The sequence below is a fragment of the Myxine glutinosa genome, chromosome 1 (assembly GCF_964187855.1).
Source record: "Myxine glutinosa chromosome 1, kmMyxGlut1.1, whole genome shotgun sequence".
Taxonomy (NCBI): domain Eukaryota; kingdom Metazoa; phylum Chordata; class Myxini; order Myxiniformes; family Myxinidae; genus Myxine; species Myxine glutinosa.
The window spans coordinates 103,893,680-103,915,225 of NC_136261.1; the positions used below are offsets into that span (position 1 = coordinate 103,893,680).

The 21,546-nt window shown below is 49.5% G+C and overlaps 1 protein-coding gene across 1 annotated transcript in view; it reads right to left on the reverse strand.

The window, feature by feature from the left end:
• Positions 1 to 21,546, reverse strand: part of LOC137412337 (cationic amino acid transporter 2-like) — a 117,717-nt gene that overhangs the window by 94,787 nt on the left and 1,384 nt on the right. The gene's annotated exons all lie outside the window — the stretch shown is intronic.

Consider the following 21,546-nt stretch of genomic DNA (forward strand, 5'->3'; position numbering starts at 1 on the left):
AGGGAGGAAATGGAGCAGATGAGGGTGGCATCTGGGCAGGAGATGCAAGTGATGGGAGAGGAGATCAGAGGAGGAGTGGGTGAGGAGGTCGGAGGAGTGCGCGAGGAGGTGAGGCACTGTAAGGAGCACATGGAGAAGGAGGTGAGAAAGGGGACTGTAAAGTTACAAGGGGGCATAGAGGACCTGACGCAGGAGGTGGAGCAGCTGACGGTGGGACAGACGGAGTTAGTGGAGCAGGTTCAAAGGAACACTGCGGTATTAGGAGGTTTAAAAGTGACACAGAAAGAACTAAAAGATGACTTGGTAGCGACGAAGAGGGAATGTCAGATGGTACGTGAGGGACTGACAACGAGGTTGGACGAGGTGATAGAGGTAATGGAGACGAAGGACCGGCAGGTGAGGACGCACATGGAAACGGTCAAGGTAGCCTTGGAGGACGAGCTTGAGGAGACGTACCGGGGAATAAAGGAGGTGAAGCAGAAATTAGAAGAAGTGGAAGAAGGGGTGAGCGAAATTAAGAAGCGACGGAGAGAGGATAGGAAGGAGATAAAAGAGGAGATAAAAGAATTGGTCCAAAGTCTGTGTTTGGATCGTGATGATGTGCTCATTAACCGGATGAGGGATTCGCAGGTGATGGAGGAGAAGCGAAGAGGAAGAGGACCCGGTGTAAGTGGTGACCAATATGGTCGTGCGTATGATGCGCCAGGGGATTTAAGAAGCTTGGGGGTCGAGATGGACCCGGGTGTTCGTGAGAGGCCGTGGGTGAAGTGTGCGACAGGTCTGGTGTGCGAAAAAGGAGGTGTGCAAGAAAGTCCGACTCTGGGATGTGTGAGGAAAAAGTGTGTGCCAAGGAGTGAGGGTGCTGGCGAGAGTGAGTCGGTCGTGGCGTGTGTGCGAGGGAGCACATGGAAGCGCGGTGTGGTAAGTGTTACAGAGGGTGTGATGGGAGAGTGTGCGCAGGAGTGTGCGCGAGAAAGGTGTGTGACGGACAGGTGCATGGGGAAAGAGTGCGCTGTCAAGGGCAAGGAAGAATGCACACCTGTGGTGAGTGTTACAGAGGGTGTAACGGGAGAGTGTGCGCGAGAAAGGTGTGTGACGGACAGGTGCATGAGGAAAGAGTGCGCTGTCAAGAGTAAGGGTGAGTGCGCTGTCAAGAATGGAGGTGAGAGTAGTGAGAGTGACAAGGAGAGTGAGTTGGTTGTGACAGGTGAGCGAGGATGTACACCTGGGATGGAAGGATGCACACCTGGAATGGTAGAGCGTGAGTGGGAATGCACGCTGGAGTTGGTGGTGAGGCACGTGGTTGGGTGTGCGAATGAGAGCACACCTGTGATTGTCACAGAGGAGGTGACAGAGGAGGGGGCGCGAAGAGGTGTATTGGTGAGGTGTGCGAGCAACGAATGTGTGCCAAAGTGTTCGGTGGTCAGGTGTGTGACCAAGGCTGTGAGTGGAATGGGTGTACCTGGGTGTGTAAGGAAAGGTACGAGGAGCATGGGCACGGCTGGATGTGTGAGCAAGGAACGGGCTGCGGGGTGTAAGCGTCCAGGTGAAGCATCGACGTTAGACGGGGTAGAGTTTAGAACGACTTATAGCCGAATCGGGTCCTCGGTGCGTGCTGGGCCTCGCTTTGAACGGCCGCGTCCGTGCTCCACTAGGCGGAGCGGGCAGCCCGATAGAAAGGGTCGTCATGGCGACCACTTTTTGTTGAGGCAGTCCGGCAGGTCGAGATCGGGACATTGGATGGCTCCACGCCGAGATGGTGCGTGGGATCTCGGCCCGGGTAAGCCCCCGTCCCTGCACCGAGTGCCGGACGCATCCAGCCGCTGGCACAGAACAACCCGCATTCATGGCTTGGCTTTACGAAGCCGGGCTTTGGACAGGAATTGGCGCACCGAGAGGTATTAGTGAGTAGACTGGGTGATGAGGTTAGTGTTTTGGACCCAAAATTAGAGAAAAACAAAATTTGATGATTGGCAAAGGATTGGCAGTAATGATTGGCAGATGATGGGTAGTGATTGGCAAATTTTTGATTTGTTGAAATTTGATGTGCAAAATTGGTAGTGAGAGACCCCCGATGTGGTGGGATGGCAAATCCACCATCCCTCACAGAAGGTGGGGGCAAAGGAGCAATAGCTTATGGGGTGTATGGCAGTGAAAACTAGCCCGGGTGGGTTAGGTTATATGTGTGTAGGGACCTAGAAGATGACATTAGGTGACGTTAAGGTTAGATAGTGACTGATACCTGTAGTGGGGACGCAGGTAGATTAGTAAGGATTATAATGACGAGGGAGCGCAATAGGTTAAAGGGACGACTGGGAAGCGCAAGTTTCAGAGGGGAGTAGTTAGATGAGATGATGCCGTGTGTGTGTGAGGATGGAACAGGTGTGATTGCACAGGTGTGCAACTGGACAGGTGTGTGGAGCAGTGTGTGAGTAATGAGTGTGTGGATCAGCGCGAATGCGCTTGGGGAGAGAAGGGTGCAGGCAGCACCAAGAATGAGAGCACAGGTGTGCAAGTACAGGTGTGTGGAGAGAGTTGGAGTAAGTGGTACGGAGTGGTGTGCATGGTGCGAAGGTGTGGATGGGGGAAGAGTGGACCCCTTTCACGAGTACCCGGGGCGGGTAGTGTAAGTGTTAGGTAGAGGGTACAGGTAAATTGTGGTTGGATATTGGCATCTGTGGTGCGGTTGCAGAATGGTATTGTGAATGGGTGCATTAGTGTTGTGGAAATGGCTGGGCGTGTAGCCTGTTAGTGTGTGTAGTTGGTTGGGCACTCCACCACTGTGAGGATGTCGGCCAGGTGAGGCCGCAGGTGGGCTCTGGGAGCCGATAGTTGTGAGTGGGTGCCTGAGGATCCCGGGTGTGGATCGGGCAGCCCAGTGCCAGAGAGGGCACCGAGTGGGGAGAGCGCCAGAGGGCCTTCCCCAGGTAGTTAGGTTAGGGTAAGGAGCAGGTAAGCTCGGAGGCAACTGCAGTGGTGGAGGTGTGCAGGTGGGTAGACCCGCTGGGAGAGGTACACGCCACAGCCCAGAAATTGTGCGAGGGCACCGGGAGATGAATCGGGGGAGTGAGACCCCAAATTGAAAAGCACCACAGTTTGGCCAATGGGAATTGGTTTTTAGAACCCATAGTGTAAGAGGGCCAATGTTTTGGCCGGAGAAAGACCCCGGGTAGTGTAAAGTTGTTAAAGTCATTTAGGAAATAGTTAGGATTGATGAACCTGTCGCACCATACGCAGCCACTTACCTGTGGTGATGATGATGACTCCACACCTGTGTTTTCTTTGTTGTGTTGCAGGAAGTAAGGATTGCTGTTGGATTTGTGAGACGCATCACGACGTGGATGAGACATTGGGGTGATTCCATCTCTCCCTCCCTAGGAGGGACTGATGATGAATTGGTAATGGCAAATTTTGATGTTCAGTTGGAGATGGCAAATTTTGATGAAAGTTGAAAATGGCAAATTTGATTGGTTAGGAGGGAGAGAAGACGAATTTGGTTTATGGGAGGAACGGGGAAGACAGTAGGGATGTTCGTTGATTTGTAAAGTAGATGTTTATGGGTAGTGTTGTGTTTTGTGGATACAGTAAGGGGTAAGGGAGGGGCCATGTAGGTTACCTGGTGGGGGGGGGGGGCGTACGGTAGGAACGTACCTGTCTCACCTGGTTCCCATGTGCCCCCAGTGTGCATCACCTTGTATTGCGTGCGCTTTTGCGCCCTTACCACCTTACTCACTTGTCTATTTCTTTTGTCTCCCACCTCCGAGGATCTGGCTTTGGGGCAGAGAGAGAGAGGAGAGAGAGGTGCTGGCTTCGCAGTTGTGGGCCTGCACTTTCGCTGCTTGCTGCCTGGATCGATACACCATATGGACCGCAATGTTTGTGGCCACCCACCATGGACCGCAGTTCTTATGCGGCCAAGCACCACCCATGGATGGACCTATGGGTCAACGTGGCAACTATGCCAAACAGGTGAACCACTAATAGTTGGCCCCCTGACGGCCACAATAAAGAAATGGACGCGGTTGGCGCCTTTCTTTATTTTTTAAAGGAGTCAGAAAGCCAAGAACACCACAGGAAGGCAAGACCAGCGGCAGAACATCGGCCGGCTGCGACACCACACCATGGTTATTAGACACTTTATTGGTGCACCGGATGGTGCTGACTGTGTGATGGGGTGGTGCTTTTGGTGTTTGGAAGGGGTGCTCTGCACATTATTAAAGGCCGTAAGGCCACAGAGCACTCGTGGGTTGGTGTATCGATGCTGGCATGCGTGCTCTCTCTATGCATAACATCTGCATGTGTTCCTCCAAAAACAGGTCCTGGATCGTAGTGTAAATATCAGCGTAGTCTTGTGTAAATAATGCTCCCTACCGGCTGTATGTTTAGTTTGAGAATTCTTTCCGGATTCGGTTATCCTGTGGGTGTGTTTCTGTGAGGAGAAGGGTGCAACGTCGCAGGGGGACATATTTACTCATTTGTGAACATCTGTAAAACTGTCGCACTCAGGGTAGAGTTAATAGTAGAGGGAACTACATCTGAGTGCCACACTAAAGTAGGTAAAAATTTATCGGGTCGGGACGCCCCGAGGGTAGAGAAGGGTGCAATGTTGCGGATATGGGACTTGGCCTCAATATCCGCTTGTAAATATTCCCCTATTTCCCCAATACTCCCCAACTATCCCCAATCCCCCATTCCCTAGTCCCATTGCCTGTAAATAACACTCTGTAGAACCGACCTTCCCCTTTTTCCCCCATTAAATGTCGTGCCCAGGTCCACCGCATCTCACGTAGACAACTTTCGGACATCTTGCTAGTTATTCTTAGTCTATGTCAGTTAAGGACTCGTTTCCATTAATTCTGACACTTCGTTGCACCAGAATGTGATTATATGGCACCAGTAGTGAGTTTAGGACCTTCCCATACCTCCTCCCATCTTCTTCCCCAAACAACAACAACAACAACAACCAAACAACAACAACAACTACAACAACAACTACAACAACAACTACAACAACAGAGGGGCGCGGCGCGGCGTGCGGGGAGTGTGCGTCCTCACTCCGGCTCGGTTAGCCGCCATTACCCATGTGCGCCGACGGGGTTACCAAGAAGGGGCTGCCTGTCGGCCCCTCGTCAAGGGCGGAGCCGGTAACCCCCCCGCACGCACCCAATGAGAAGCAACGGGCCGATTCCATCTGGGGCGGAGCTAACGAGCCGAGGGCGTGTCACTCCCCGCCGGATATACGCGGCGACTTACCGGATGTGACGTCAGATGCGCCCCCAGCTTGAGAAGACAATCACCACATCCGAGCGCTGCGACCTCCCCGCATCTCTAGACCGGACCGGGTCGATCCTGCCCTGAGCCCAGGTGCACCTGGAGCCATCGATTCTGCCTTTCCTTGCCATCAATCCCCGTGTGAGTCAGTTTTGTCCTGTTTATCTGTCGTCTGTCAGGGAATAAGATAAGTGTGTCTAAGTGCCTGTCTTTCTATGCTGTCCCTCTCATTCCTGTAATCTAACCTTCCGCCCTAATATAACCTCCTCCGGAGGTCTTGAGAACTGAACCCTTGGTGTCGTGTCATTTTAACCCAGCCGTTGTGTCCTTTTCCTTCATTGATTTAGCGTAGCGCGACTCGGCAACGTTCGAGTATAATCGGGTAAACGTGCAGGCGCGGTCATACCAAACCGCTCGGTGAACAAACATCCACCACCGCGTCTGTAACAATATATATATATATATTGTTACGGAACCCAACGTCGGCCTATGGTTCCCCTTTGAGGGGGCATTAATCCCCTCTTCTATAACGGACCGACGTGGTCCCTGGCGCCGTACCGCGACCCCCGGAAAGGCCGGTGCACAGCCCCGTTCGTGCCGCGGACAGATGTTAATGGATTGCCAAGCGGTGTTTAGCAACCGCAGCACGAACCGTTAACAAAGACTAACCCGATTCTGAACGTTGGCCAAATCGTGCTACAGGTATTGAATTTGGAAAAGACAAAGACGACGGATTTGAAGAAGAAGAAGACAAGAGGTAGGAAATGCGAATATGATTTATTTACTATTTACACAATTGAAAGCAACCAAGGAGGAGGAAGAATAATAAACTAATGCAGAAAGAGGGACGGACCAGAAGGACACAGTGAAAATTCTAGCTTATCTATTACAGTCTTAATTAACCCAGGGACAGAACAAACAAAGACAGACTCACACGGGGAATTGCAGAGTGGATTGGCTGGAAGGAGGAATGGGAAGGCCCAGGCCACTGCAGGCGTCGAGGTCCCGCTCCAGGAGTCGACTCGCGTTCTTGGCGGGAAAGCCTTGGTGTGCAGCGGCGCGTATTGTTCACCGCGAGCGGATGGGCGCTTCGTGCTGGACTCCGGGCTCTTCAGCTCCACTTTAATGCCACTTAACGCCACACTCAACTCGTCCTCCTCCAATGCCACTCTCTTTCTTCATCAACCCTTCCTCCTTCAGCAACAACTGTACTTTCATCCACCAACCACTGTCCTGACGCATGCGCACGCATTTTTATAGCACGCCTCGACCTCTCCCCGCGAGCTCTCTGGGCACGCCTACCGGGTCGCTTACTGCAGTGCCGGTTCGCTCGCTCGGCCTCTTTTGGCTCCGCCCTTGATGACGAGGGGCGGCCAACGCCCTGGATTCGGCGGCTCCTCCCCCTTCTTTGAGCCCACCTCGTGGCTAATGGAGTCGCGGTGAAAACCGCCAAGCAGCTGCGGCGAAAACCACAAGCCCAACGAAACAGCGGAATGCAGTAAACCGTGCAGAGGAATTTGTAATGCGGCTGACAAAAGGAAAATCCCATGGAGGTTCTGGGGAAATTGAAAGGGGATACTACCTTGTTTCACTTTGGTGCAATGCAGTATTAGTTAATGGACGACATAGCCTTAACCTAATACACACAATAAGGAAATAACTACCAACAAGGAGGAAATCTATGATTTGGCTATGTGATGGTATATGACCTAACTAAGGGACGCCCTTTGACCTTTATACACAGAATGGAGGCAGGAGGGTTGTCTTTACAATTCATTACACAATAAAAAAACACAATTCTCATATCCACAACAATATCAAGAGCATGGCACAATATCATATGCCCCTACCCAACCGACATAACAATATATATATATATATATATATATATATATATATATACATATATATATATACATATATATATATATACATACATACAGGGGGCTGCAAAAGTAGGTATACAGTAATGAAAAACAAAACGTGTGCACAAAACGTATTTTATTGATTATACAGGCATATCAATAATAACATATCAATAATAAACATATCAATAATAAACATATTAATCCCTCAAATGTTCAAACTGTTTGCCCCCGGCATTCACACACTCCACTAGTCGAGTGTGGACACCCGTGCACACTCTGGCACAAAGGTCTTTATCAGCATCAATTTCCTGGCAAGCCTCCCGTATGAACTGAATCATGGCATCAACAGAACGTGGCATCAACAGAACTGGTAATAATGATTTTAATTAATTAAATGAATTCTAGTATTAAATGAATCCTAGCACCACTATTATAATACTGGTAATACTGGTATAATCCTTACTATATACCTACTTTTGCAGCCCCCTGTATATATATATATATATATATATATATATATATATATATATATATATATATATATATATATATATATATATATATTGTTATGTCGGTTGGGTAGGGGCATATTATACAGTGCGTATCAAAAAAGAGGTAATCCGAATTCAAGGGGTTAATATGCAAAGGTTATTTATTTTGATAATTTACATGTGGTTTACTAATTAAGAGGAGATCCTCAGCTTTCCATTGATACCTTCCATGCATCATTGCTGTCACACATGACTGAGTACATGTTCATTGAAAATGACAAGTTCAAATCGCATTTTTACAAGTTTGGCTAATCGATGCATGTCATGATAATTGGTTGCAAAATGAACGTCAGATGTGAACTTTTCTCAGGAATGGTTGGCCTTTATGCATCCACACCTTCAACGTGTCCACCTCCCCTTTCAACACAAAGCTCACAGCGGCGTAGCATGCCCTGAACTGCTCGTCTCACCAAAGCCGGGTCATTGCGCAAAGCATCCACTTCATGTCGAATACGGCCCTGCAATTCGTCAAGATCACGGGGAGGAGTTGCGAACACCATGTTCTTTAAATGTCCCCAAAGGAAATAATCACATGGTGTGAGGGCAGGTGATCTTGGTGGCCATTCCACTGCATGGTTGAGGGCCATGACTCGGTCTCCAAAGAGTTCCTTCAGTCGATCTCGGACAGCGATAAGACGATAAGACGATGTGCTAGGGCACTGTCTTGGGCCCACCAGAGATATCTGAAGACACCACAAACCTGTCGCTCAAAGTTCTCCTCCCACCAGATCATCTGCAGATACCTGTTACCATTGACATTCCTTTGAAAGAAAAATGGTCCGATCACCTGACCACTTCCACAAAGTCCCAACCAAACAGTCCACTTTTGTCGATTCATGTTGGTGTCAAAATAAATTCCGGGGGTTGTCCTGTCGATGCATATTCAAGAACATTATGGGTATTGACCTTGCTGTCCATGGGGAAAGCAGTTTCGTTGCCGATAACAAGATACCGCAGGAAATTGACATCTGCTTCGCAACGTGCTATCAACCATCTGGCAAGCACCAGCCTCCTGGCAAAATCCCCTGGCGTAAGTTGATGCCGGATGTGAATCCGATATGGATGTTGGTGGAGGTCCAGTCTTGTGATTCTGTTGAATGTTGCCGAAGGCAATCCCGTCCCATTTCGTCTTGTGCTGGTATCCCTAGGATGCTCCAAAACTTGCTGCCTTACTGCTGCAATGTTCATTTCCGATCGCCCAGTGCGCCTCCTACCAGAATTCTCCTTGTTGCGGGTTGAGGCTAGTGCCATGCTCTTGGTATTTTCTAACATTCGCCCAGATGATTTTGGCTGCTGGAGGCTCCCGTTCTGGGAAACGTTCCCTGAACGCATCACAAGTTCGCTGCAAACTTCCAGTTTGGTGAAAGGTTGTAACCATGAAGGTCCGCTTTTCAGTCGTAAGTTGAAACCATCTTTTCAATGACTCAGACTGTCTCCGAACCCATACACTGTCGGCCCATCTTAAATACCAATCTTAAACAAAGGATGATGCAACCGACGATTACCAGACCAGCTTAACAATTTTACATAATCAACTTGGTAGTCGACAAGTAATGCGTCCATTTAAAACTGTCTTGCACTGATTAGCCAAACTTGTAAAAATGCGATTTGAACTTGTCATTTTCAATGAACATGTACTCGGTCATGTGTGACAGCAATGATGCATGAAAGGCATCAATGTAAAGTTGAGGATCTCCTCATAATTGGTAAACCACATGTTAATTGTCAAACTAAATAACCTTTGCATATTAACCCCTTGAATTCGGATTACCTTTTTTTTTGATACGCACTGTAGATTTAGGTATATCTGCATAGGTAAGTGCTTTGATTGTCGTGCTGGAGAATCTCGATGTAATAAGTTCTGTCAGCCCAGATGTCGGATCAGTTGGGTATGTGACCCCGCCACGAGGGGGCGGGACTTGTTAACTAGCGTGGCGATTATGCTAATTCCATTGTATGTCGTTTCCCTCTGTGATTTATCCATTGTCCCTTATGGCAACACATCACATACATTAGTTCGCCCCATTAGCGCACACATTAATTAAATCCCCTTCCGCCACAAAATGATAAAACTGACCGGAAGAGCAGACAGCAAGCGGCCGCGCAGTGGTACACCATGGCGACCAGACATCGACCAGGCAGATAATAGCCACGCCCAGAAGGACTCTTGATTGACAGGGGGGAGGGGCAAGTAAGACCAGGTCGCTAATTGGAGAGTAGGGAAGGACGTGTGATTGGTCGGGGGAGGGGCAGAAAGCTTCCCTGTAATTGGTGGAAGGAGCGACTCACTGATTGGCCACCGACCGATGGCATGACACGAGGGGAAAAAAGCACTCGGCCAATGAGAGGACTCCAACGCGATCGGAAGAGTCAAGAGGTCAAGGGGTGCCGCGCTGGTTGGAGGAGAGGAGGGTTGATGTCACGTGACGCTCGCTCGCCGGCATTTCTCTCTCTTCCCTTTGCCCTCTTGCGTTGGACTGTCCCTTTGCTCTGGACCTTCTCTTGTGTTGGACCTCGTCCCGTTTGGACCCTCACTTGTTAGACGTTGGAAAGACGTTGGCGCGCCGACGATTCTCTTTCCCGGCATTCACGCAAGGACCTCGCGAACGATCGTGTGGGGATGCGAGGCTTGCTGTGCAGCGGCGTAAGTGAGCCTGGTGGAGCGCGAACGGGGACGGAATGAGGCCTACTCCCCACAAACATCGGAGCCACGGTTGGACGACTGTGTTCGGAGCCGGACCATCCCGGAAAATTCCTTACGGACGCTGACTGCCAGACAGAGATAAGTCCCCACGAAAGAACACAACGTTTTATTTTATTCTCCATTCCTTTGTCTTGTATTTGAAATGAGGTGTGCGGGATCCCGATTTAGGAGCATTATTTATTTATCGTCGCATTCATTGTTCTCCGGTTCCATAAAATAAACGTGTTTCTTTTTGTACATTTAATTTGGTGTTCGCTTGATTTAATCTCCACAGGTTTGAGGGCTGCCGTCGGAACCGTGAGGTAAGGAACTTCAGCATCCTCCCCACCCTCCTCCCTCCCCGCGTGTATGAACTCTGCCATATTTGGACTGAACGCCTCCAGAGTTAAAGTTTGCTTGGTTAATCTGTTTCCTTGGTCGGTTTTTTAAATCACGAGGAACGCGACAATACATTCATATGTATGTATGTTACACAGACAAACAGCGTGTCTTTATTGTGAAGACATTTTACAAAACGGAGAATAAGAGACGTGCTGCATTTTTGAAGAGCACTTTCACCGTTTAATAAAACGAGACACAGTGGCCAACGTTATAAAGCGCTTTGAAACCACTGGTTCAGTTAAAGACTTGGTAAGACCTGGAAGACCAAGGTCCATCTGCACCGAAGAAAACAAACAGGTTGTTGAAGCTGCTTTTAAACAAAGTCAAAAAAGTCTACCAGGCGAGCTAAACAAGAAATTGGCATTTCAAGAACATCCATTCAGAGGATGCTTCACGAGCTCAACTTGAAACCATATCATCCTCATTTGCTCCATGCTATGACTGAAGACGATCCAGATCAGCGAGTAGAGTTTTGCAAAATTTTTAGACAAAAATGTGTAGGGGATGACACCTTTCCTGAAAAATTATTTTGGAGTAATGAAGCAACTTTTAAGTTGAATGGCCATGTCAATCGGCACAACACTGTTTATTGGGTAAGTGAAAATCCACACGTTGAAATTGAAAAGGATGTCAACACCACAGGTGTCACCGTTTGGGTTGGGATTTGTGCTGCTGGTCTTGTGGGGCCGTTCTTTTTCGACCAAACAGTGACAAGTGAGAGTTATGTGGCCATGCTGAACAACAAATTTCTTACAGCTGAAGCTATCTGGCCGAATATTGACGAAATGTGGTTCTAGCATGATGGGGGCACCAGCCCATTATAGTATCGTTGCATGCAATTGGTTGGATGAACATTTCCCTCAACGGTGGATTGGTCGCCGTGGACAAGTCGAGTACCTTCCCGATTACCAGATCTTACTCCACCGGATTTTTTCCTCTGTAGCACTCTAAAGAATGTGGTTTACACTCAGAAATGCCGGACAATTGAGCAACTTAAACAGAAAATTATTGATGCTTGTGCACAAATGACTGTGGATTTATGTTGGAAGGTTTTGCTACTCTGTAGTGAAAAGAGTTGATAAATGTATTAATGAGAATGGGCAGCACTGTGAACAATTTTTGAAACAGCCTCTGTTTCGTTGTGTGTCTAAATATTATGTTCTGCGCATACATTGCATACATACTGTTGTGGATATGAGGATTGTGTTTTTTTAATTGTTTTATTGTGGACCCTCCTTCCTCCATTTGTTGTTGTATAAAGGTCAAAGGTCGTGCCCGTAGTTATTTCACAAGCACCCACATAGCCAATAATAGATTTCCTCCTTGTTGACAGTTATTTCCTTATTCTGTGTAGTAGGGTAAGGCCTAGTCTTCCATTAATTTGACACTCCATTGCACCGCATTAAATTAGGTATATCCCTCCGACATGGCATCTTCAAAGTGCCAGGTTTGCCAGGTTTGCTGCAATTGCCAACTGCATTTGGGCGGTTTTCTTCATTCGCCATTGCTGCCCTTTGGCTGGGGCTAGCTCGAATCGCCCCAAAACCACCATTAGCCACGAGGTAAGGTCGGGGGAGAAAGGCGTGTCTCCACCTCGTCATAGAGGGGAGGAGTGAACCAGCCCTTGCCGACCAACCCAGAACGAGGGGTTGGCTTTAGAGGGTGGAGAGAGAACGTTTGGGGGAGGTTCGCAAAAGGGTCAAGGGTGGGGCTTATATAACCCGCGAGAGACGCCCCCAGAGAGAGTCGAGGAGGGAGGAGATCAGATCACAGACAAGCCTGAAGAGAGTCCTGCGAGTTTGTGAGAGAGGGAGAGAGAACCCGTCATGCCAGACCCCCCACCAGCAGCGTTGGCTCCACCAGGCAGCTCCGACCCGTTACCCTGCGCACACCACAGGATCGGTGGCATCGGCGGCCGTCGAGGTCCAGCCCGATGTCCCGTGCGGGATCAAGCTCCAGCCAGCTCCGTGCCTTCCTCCCCCTCCAGCCACCCATCTCCAAGCCATTCATTCCTGCCTGCATTTCCCGTGTAAGTGTGAATGTTCGTCCGTCTTCCACATTGTCCTGGGGTTTATTAATTAAGATTGTGTAGATAAGCTAGCATTTCACTGTGTTTCCTTGATTTCTTCTGTCATTATTTTATTATCCTTCCTTCTTCCTTGGTTTATTTGGTCCTGTAAATAGTAATAAATTATAATCGTATTTAAAACCTTTTTTTTGTCTTCTTCTTCTTCTTCTTCTTCTTCACATCCGCGTCGTCTTTGTCTTTTCCAAATTGAATATCTGTGGCACGATTTGGCCAACGTTCAGAATCGGGTCTAGTCATTGTAAAAACGGTTCGGGCCGTGGCGCCATCCGCTCGGCAAATTAACATCTTATCCGCGGGCCGTAACAATTGGTGCCGGGAGCGAGATGCGGACCTGAAGCGCTTCGTGCCCTCAAATTACGAGTGGGCCGAAATTTGTTTTATAAAATCTTAAATTGAACATCGTGCCATGGATAGTCAAGGCGGCGGGATGCCGGTGGGGGCATTAGAAGAGGGGTTTGGGGGTAACCCAGGACCAGAGGGAAGAAATGGAGGAGAACAATGGTGAGGTGGTTGAGGAGGTTTCAGGTGCGCAAAATGGCGCCCTCGCGCACGTGGTTGTAGCGGCACCAAATTTAGCCACGCCCGTGGTCGCAGCAGCCGAGCCCGAGATGCCAGAGTACATGCGAGTCTTTATGATTCAAATGATGGCAAAAATGGATGCCCAAAGTGATAAATCCACCCGAGAGCAAAGAGAAATGGGTGGCCAATTGAGAGACGGGTTAAACAATATGGGAAATAAATTTGAGGGGCTCGGAAGCAAATTGGAGGGACTCGGAAGCAAATTGGAGGGGCTCGGAAGCAAATTTAAGGGATTTGGAAGTGGGGTAGGGGACAAACTGGGGGGCATGGTTGGCCAAGCCAAAGAAATTAATGAGGTGAGGGAAGCCAAGAGGGAGGTTGGCCGCAGGTTGGGCGGGGGGAGCACACGGGTGCACGATGAGGTAACGCGGGTCGAGGAGCACTGGTTGAGTGAAGTGGAGAAAAGCGCGGGTAAAATGACGGGTATAGAGATCGCGACCCGGGGTATGGGGCAGCCGGCGACCGTTGAGGTAGAAGAGGGAATTTTAATAAAGCCAACGCTCGTCGAGGTGAATAAAGAAAAAGTGCTGGGAATTAAAATTGAAGAGATGACGGAGGTAGCCTGGGAATTGCAGGGAGAAATGGATTATGTACAAAGTCCCTGCTCACATCACGATGCTGTGCTTAACCCAAATGGAAGTTTGCAGGTGCGCGTGGAGAAAAGGATCCCCCAGGTGAGTCGTGCTGTGTATTGTGCGGGGAGATTTTGTGGAAGGATGTTTGGCGACAAGAGAATTGTCGCGCGATTGGGATCAATATGGCACCCGGGCATTGGTGAAGGGTCCCGTGTGAGTGGAAATGGCGTGCATGTGAGGAAAAAGTGTGCGTCGGCGAGTGGGTGTGTTATAAAGTGTGGGAGTGAAACCGAGTGCGAGCGAGAATGCACGGTGGGTTGTACGGAGTATGACACGAGGAGTGAGTTGGTGGTGGAGCGGGTGCGAGGATGCACGTATGGGATGAACGGCGAGGGTGTGCGAGAAAGCACACCTGAGTTGGTGGTGGCGCGAGTGCGAGAGAGCACATCGGAGCGCGGTAGTGGGTGGATGCAGGAGTGCACACCCATGGTGAGTGGTACGGAGTACGTACCGACGAGGGAGAGTGCGCAAGACGGTGCACGAGGTGTGTTAAGGGAGTGTGCGAATGGCGAGTGTGCGCGAGAGGTGTGGTGTGTAACGGGGAGTGCGTTGGTGGAATGGACGGAGTGTGTGGGATGCACTGGAGGCGCCGAGACGCCAGGTTTTGTGAGTGTGAAACGGGTCGCGTATGCAAGTGAAGCATCGACGTTGACCAGGTTAGCAGCTAGGGCGACGGGTAGCGGGCGCTCGGTGCGCGGAGCCCTTTGGCTTTGTTGGATGCGAAGCCTCGCGTGGATCAATGCTGCGTCGCCCCGCTTCGGGGCGTTGCGCACGATTCGGGCCTGGCCCCGCCCCGCACGGTCGAGTCCGGGCTTTGTCGGGCGAGGCGACCGGTCCGGTTCAAGGGCGAGTAGGAGGAAGCGGCACGGAGCCCCCTGGCGGGTGCGGGATTCCGACCGGGCGAGATTGAGCCATCGGGCCCGGGACCGCGAGATGCCGCGCCGAGATGGTGCGTGGAATCTCGGCCCGACCAAACCACCTCCCTTGAACCAAAAGCCGGACGGATTCAACCTGCAGGCGACCAAACCACCCGAATTCATTGCTCGGCTTTGCGAAGCCGAGTTTAATGATGTCATGACGCACCGAGGCTAGGATATAGCGGACTGTGATGATGATGATACTGATAGTGTTTTTGGATTCGAAATTTTGGGATAGAAAATTTTGGATTGGCTGGAATTTGGTGTGCAAAATTGGTAGTGAGAGATACCCGATGTGGTGGGATGGCAACTCTGCCATCTCTCACAGCGGGAGCAAAGGAGCACTAGTTTTATGGGGTTGGAAGTGAAAACTAGCCCGGGAGGGTTAGGATAATGATAGGGATCTAGAGAAGATGACAAAAGGTAACGTTAAGATTAGGTAGTGACAATGATACCGGTAGTGGGGACGCAGGTAGATTAGTTTGGATGATAATGACGTGGTATGTGCTTAGTTTAAAGGGAAGACGGGCAGCACTAAGTTAGCAGGGCAACAGGGAGTTCAGATGATGCCGTGTGTGTGGTTAAAAGGTGTGATTGCACAGGTGTGCAACTGAACAGGTGTATGGAGCAGTGTATGAGGGAGTGATGGTGATGTGTGTTGTGTTGACCCAAATGGTCCAGGGAGGAAGGAGGGTGCAGGTGGCACCAGGTGTGATTGCACAGGTGTGCAACAACAGGTGAATGGATAACAGGTGTATGGAATAAATGGTCTGGAGTATATGGAGTATTGGAATGGATGGTCGTGGAGTGAGTATGGTGGAAACTGTGGAGTGGAGTGGATGGTGCGAAGGTGTGAATGGGGGAAGAATGGACCCCCATCACGAATACCCGGGGAGGGTAGTGTAAGTGTTAGGTAGAGGGTATAGGTAAATTGTGGTTGGATATTGGCATCTGTGGTGTGTGGTGGAAGAATGGTGATTGAATGGGTGCATTAGTGTTGTGGAAATGGCTGGGTGTGTAGCCTGTTAGTGTGTATAGTTGGTTGGGCACTGCACCACTGTGAGGATGTCGGCCAGGTGAGGCCGCAGGTGGGCTCTGGGAGCCGGTAGTTGTTGTGGATGGGGCCGGAGGATCCGGAGGACGGACCCGGGTAGCCCAGTGCCAGAGGGCACCAAGGGGTGACAGAGCCAGGAGGGGCCTTCCCCAATTAGATAGGTTAGGTCAAGGAGCTAGGTAAGCTCGGGTGGCAACTACAGTGGTGGAGGTGTGCAGGTGGGTAGACCTGCTGGGAGAGCTACACGACTCAGCCCTGAAATTGTGCAAGGGCACAGGGAGTTGCATCGGGGGAGTGAGACCCCAAATTGAGGAAGCACCACAGTTTGGGCAATGGGAATTTGGTTCTTAAAACCGCATAGAGTAAGATGGCCAATGGTTTGGCAGAGAAAGACCCCGGGTAGTGTAAAGAGTATTAAAGTCATTTAGAAGGTAGTTAGGATGGAGATCTCGCACCATCTGCATCCATTCACCTGAGGTGACAGGACTCCACACCATGCCATGTTTTTGTTATTTTTATTGAGCAAATGTTTGGAATGTGAGACGCATCATGACGTGGGTGTGACATTGTGCTGATGTTCCATCTCTTCCTCCTTATGAGGATTGAGGATGAATTGGGTGATGGCAAATTTTGGTTAGAGGGTGACAAATTTGGTATAGGAGAGAGTGGGGAGACGTGACAGTAGTGACGAATTTGTAAATGTGTAGATTGTTGTAAACATGGGGTAAGGGCAAGGGTAGAGTAGGTGACAGGGGGGGGGGTGACGTACGGTAGGGACGAGCTTTTCTCCGCTCCGTCTCCATACGCACCTCGCCTTGCATTGCCTTTATTGATGTGTACCCTTGAGACCTTACCCCTCGCTCATCTGTCTTTTTCCCCCCCTTGTCTCCCACACGAGGACTGTGCGCCACTGGGCGCCGAGGGGAGCGTGCGTGAGTCCGCCATTGGGTGCCCGAAACTCCCGGAACCAGCTGTCTGCATCGATGCACCACCTTATGGACCACATGTCTGTGGCTGAGCACCACTGATGGACCCCATAGGTTGGGGCATGGCCCCTCTGCTGGAACCGGCCATGAAGGCCCGAGATCTTGCTGGTGGACCTTGGTCACAGGGCACCTATGCCCCACAGGTGAACCACACATAGTCGGCCCTGTGGGCCATAAAAAAAAAAAAATGGACACGTTCTGTGCAAGTTTCCTTTTATTGCAAATAGGCTGCCAGCAAAGAAGATGACAACATCAGGAAGAGAGCATTAGCCAGCAGAGGGAGCCGAAGAGCAAGACACCACCAAGGGTTTGTTTAGTTATTTTTTATTATTGAACTGCAATGACCGTGCACCGATTGGTGCTTGAGGGTGTTTTGGTGCGTTTTGGGTGCTTCATGGTGCGTCGATGCAGAGCAGACTGTCTCCCCCCCCCAAAAGAACAATCACATGTCCTGGGTTGTGTTTTGTAAATAAAATAGAGTCATTGTAAATAATGCGCCCCCACCGTAAATGTATAGTTTGAAGACAATTCCGCAATTTGGTTAGCTGTGGGCGTGAGTCTGTTAGGTAGGGTGCAATGGAGCAGCGGGACATATTTATTTATGTTTTAAAACTACACTCAGGGTCAGGTTAAATGTAGGGGGAACTACACCTACGTGCCACACTAAAAGTAAAGGTAAGAGGCCCGGGACGTGCCTAAGAGGAGGAGGGTGCAGTGTTGTGGATATGAGGATTGTGTTTTTTTATTGTTTTATTGTGGACCCTCCTTCCTCCATTTGTTGTTGTATAAAGGTCAAAGGTCATGCCCGTAGTTATTTCCCAAGCACCCACGTAGCCAATAATAGATTTCCTCCTTGTTGACAGTTATTTCCTTATTCTGTGTAGTAGGGTAAGGCCTTGTCTTCCATTAATTTGACACTCCATTGCACCGCATTAAATAAGGTAGATCCCTCCGACATGGCATCTTCAAAGTGCCAGGTTTGCCAGGTTTGCTGCAATTGCCAACTGCATTTGGGCGGTTTTCGTCATTCGCCATTGCTGCCCTTTGGCTGGGGCTAGCTCGAATCGCCTCAAAACCACCATTAGCCACGAGGTAAGGTCGGGGGAGAAAGGCGTGTCTCCACCTCGTCATAGAGGGGAGGAGTGAACCAGCCTTTGCCGACCAACCCAGAACGAGGGGTTGGCTTTAGAGGGCGGAGAGAGAACGTTTGGGGGAGGTTCGCAAAAGGGTCAAGGGTGGGGCTTATATAACCCGCGAGAGACGCCCCCAGAGAGAGTCGAGGAGGGAGGAGATCAGATCACAGACAAGCCTGAAGAGAGTCCTGCGAGTTTGTGAGAGAGGGAGAGAGAACCCGTCACGCCAGACCCCCCACCAGCAGCGTTGGCTCCACCAGGCAGCTCCGACCCGTTACCCCGCGCACACCACAGGATCGGTGGCATCGGCGGCCGTCGAGGTCCAGTCCGACGTCCCGTGCGGGATCAAGCTCCAGCCAGCTCCGTGCCTTCCTCCCCCTCCAGCCACCCATCTCCAAGCCATTCATTCCTGCCTGCATTTCCCGTGTAAGTGTGAATGTTCGTCCGTCTTCCACGTTGTCCTGGGGTTTATTAATTAAGCTTGTGTAGATAAGCTAGCATTTCACTGTGTCTCCTTGATTCCTTCTGTCATTATTTTATTATCCTTCCTTCTTTCTTGGTTTCTTTGGTCCTGTAAATAGTAATAAATTATAATCGTATTTAAAACCTTTTTTGTCTTCTTCTTCTTCTTCTTCTTCTTCACATCTGCGTCGTCTTTGTCTTTTCCAAATTGAATATCTGTGGCACGATTTGGCCAACGTTCAGAATCGGGTATAGTCATTGTAAAAACGGTTCAGGCCGCGGCGCCATCCGCTCGGCAAATTAACATCTTATCCGCGGTCCGTAACAATACATTATGATCTGCTAATAAATTTTTTTTGCTTAAATATGGATTCGCTGACTGCCCTATTACTTCTGGGCAACTTCTGGCAACTGCCCTATTACTTCTGGGCCACCCTGTATATATACATACATATGTATGTATGTATTTATTGTTACGTTTGTGGGGGTAGGTGATGACATACCATAGTGGAGATAGATCTGTGTAGGGTAGCATGGACCGCGTGCTAGTAGGAAGCCAATCTCGATGTATTTAAGTAGAAAAACTGTGAGCTTAAGATAGTTTCTGTGTCTTCACACGGGGGGTGGAGCTTGTGTTAAATAGGTGGGGTTAAGATTAGTTTCTCCCAGTATGTGATTGGCACCTGTGATTTTCCCAATGTTTTTTTAATAATTGCAACAAAGCCAGCCATAAAACACACGTATTTAACCAACAACAACAACAACAATCGCCGACAGTACCCAGACATTACGATCGACGAGTAAACCCTGCCCCACCCCGCCCCAGTGAGCAGGACTAAGGAACAAGGCCACACCCCCAATGTGGGACGAGGGGCATGGAAACTATCGTAACCGGCAGACCACGCCCCGAGCTTCATCATTGTTCGGGAGGACATGGAGTGATGTAATGGAGCTCGGGCATTGGGCGGAGTGTGACGGGAGAGCGAGAGGGTTCACAAAGGAGGAAGTGAGCTCTCTCTCTCATGCTGGCTTTGGTCTGAGATGGTTGCTTTTGTCTCGGATGCGCTCGTGAAGGAAGCTTTCGGAGCTGTTGTGGGACTTTGGAATAATTGGAGGAGGAGGTGTTGTTGACGGTGGTGCTCTTCGCAGACAGAGGAGGTCGTGAGCAGGGCGAAGCGGGTTATCCTGTCTGCTTGCCTCACACCGGTGGTGGCTACAGACGGAAGCCTCTCCTCAGTGAAAGACACATGAAAGCCCGCTTGGAGTTTGCAAAAAAGCATTGAAAGAACTCTCAGACTGTGAGAAACAATATTCTGTGGTCTGATGAAACCAAGATTGAACTTCGGCTTCCGTCTGGCCACTCTGCCATAAAGCCCAGATCGGTGGGGTGTTGCAGTGATGGTTGTCCTTCTGGAAGTTTCTCCCATCTCCACACAGGATCCTGGAGCTCAGCCAGAGTGACCATCGGGTTCTTGGTCACCTCTTACCAAGGCCCTTCTCCCCCGATTGCTCAGTTTGGCCGGGCGGCCAGCTCTAGGAAGAGTCCTGGTTGTTCCACACTTCTTCCATTTTAGAATTACTAGCAACAGTACCCGCCCTACGGGCGGGGCTTCAATTGGGAAGCCAAAATGAAAAGGTAAAATATCAGAAATTGAAGGCTTTTTTATTTTAAACGATTCATATAAACATCCGTTGAATCATATCACACGCAAATCATCAAAATCTAAACAGTACATGGCTAAACAGTACATGGACGATCACGTACCACGTACGTCTCACGTCTCGCTCGTTCTCATGTTGTCCCGATAATGATCCTTCCACAGGTTCACCGACGGAAACCTTGTTACGACTTTTACTTCCTCTAGACAGTCAAGTTCGCTCATCTTTTCGGTGCACCGGCACGAGCCGAGAACGGCCCTTGCATGGGCTGATCCGAGGATCTCATCAAACCGTCCGATCGGTAGTAGCGAAGGGCGGTGTGTACAAAGGGCAAGGACTTAATCAACACGAGCTGATGACTTGCGCTTACTGGGAATTCCTCGTTCGTGGGACACTGTCTCAAGCCCTAGTCCCCATCACGGATGGGGCTCAGCAGTTTACCCGAGCCTGACGGTGAAGGGCAAGGTACACGCTGGCCCGTCCAGTGTCGCGCACGTGCGGCCCCGGACATCGAAGGGCATTAAACGTTCATTAAACATTAAACGTTCATTAAACATTAAACGTTCATTAAAGGATTACGAAACGAAAAACATTACGAAATTATGTTCACACCGTCACGTCAAACACTACCGTGAACACACACATAGTCACAACATCGTCATAATGAGAACATCGTCACAATGAACGTTATGCGAACGCGAATGTTATGCGGGAGTCCAAACCTGAGAATTCTGGAGACCAAAGCTGAAATTGGGAAAACTAAATAGCCTATTTTACTCCCAGGGGTCCCAGGATTACCCATGCAAAATATCTTTGCGCTCGGTTCAGCAGTTTTTACAGTACCTTCAAACAGACAGACGGACATTTGGTGAATTATAGTAAGATGGAGGCCACTGTGCTCTTGGGAACCTTCAATGCAGCAGAAATTTTTTTGTAGGCTTCCCCAGATCTGTGCCTCGACACAATCCTGTCTCTGATCTCTGCAGGCAGTTCCTTCGACCTCATGGCTTGGTTTTTGCTCCGATATGCATTGTCAGCTGTGAGACCTTATATAGACAGGTGTGTGCCTTTCCAAATCATGACCAATCAATTGAATTTACCACAGGTGGACTTCAATCAAGGTGTAGAAACATCTCAAAGATGAGAAATGGGAGGTACCTGAGCTCAATTTGCAGTGCCATAGCAAATGGTATGAATACTTATGTCAATGTGATATTTCAGTTTTTTCTTTTTAATAAATTTGCAAAACTTTCTAAA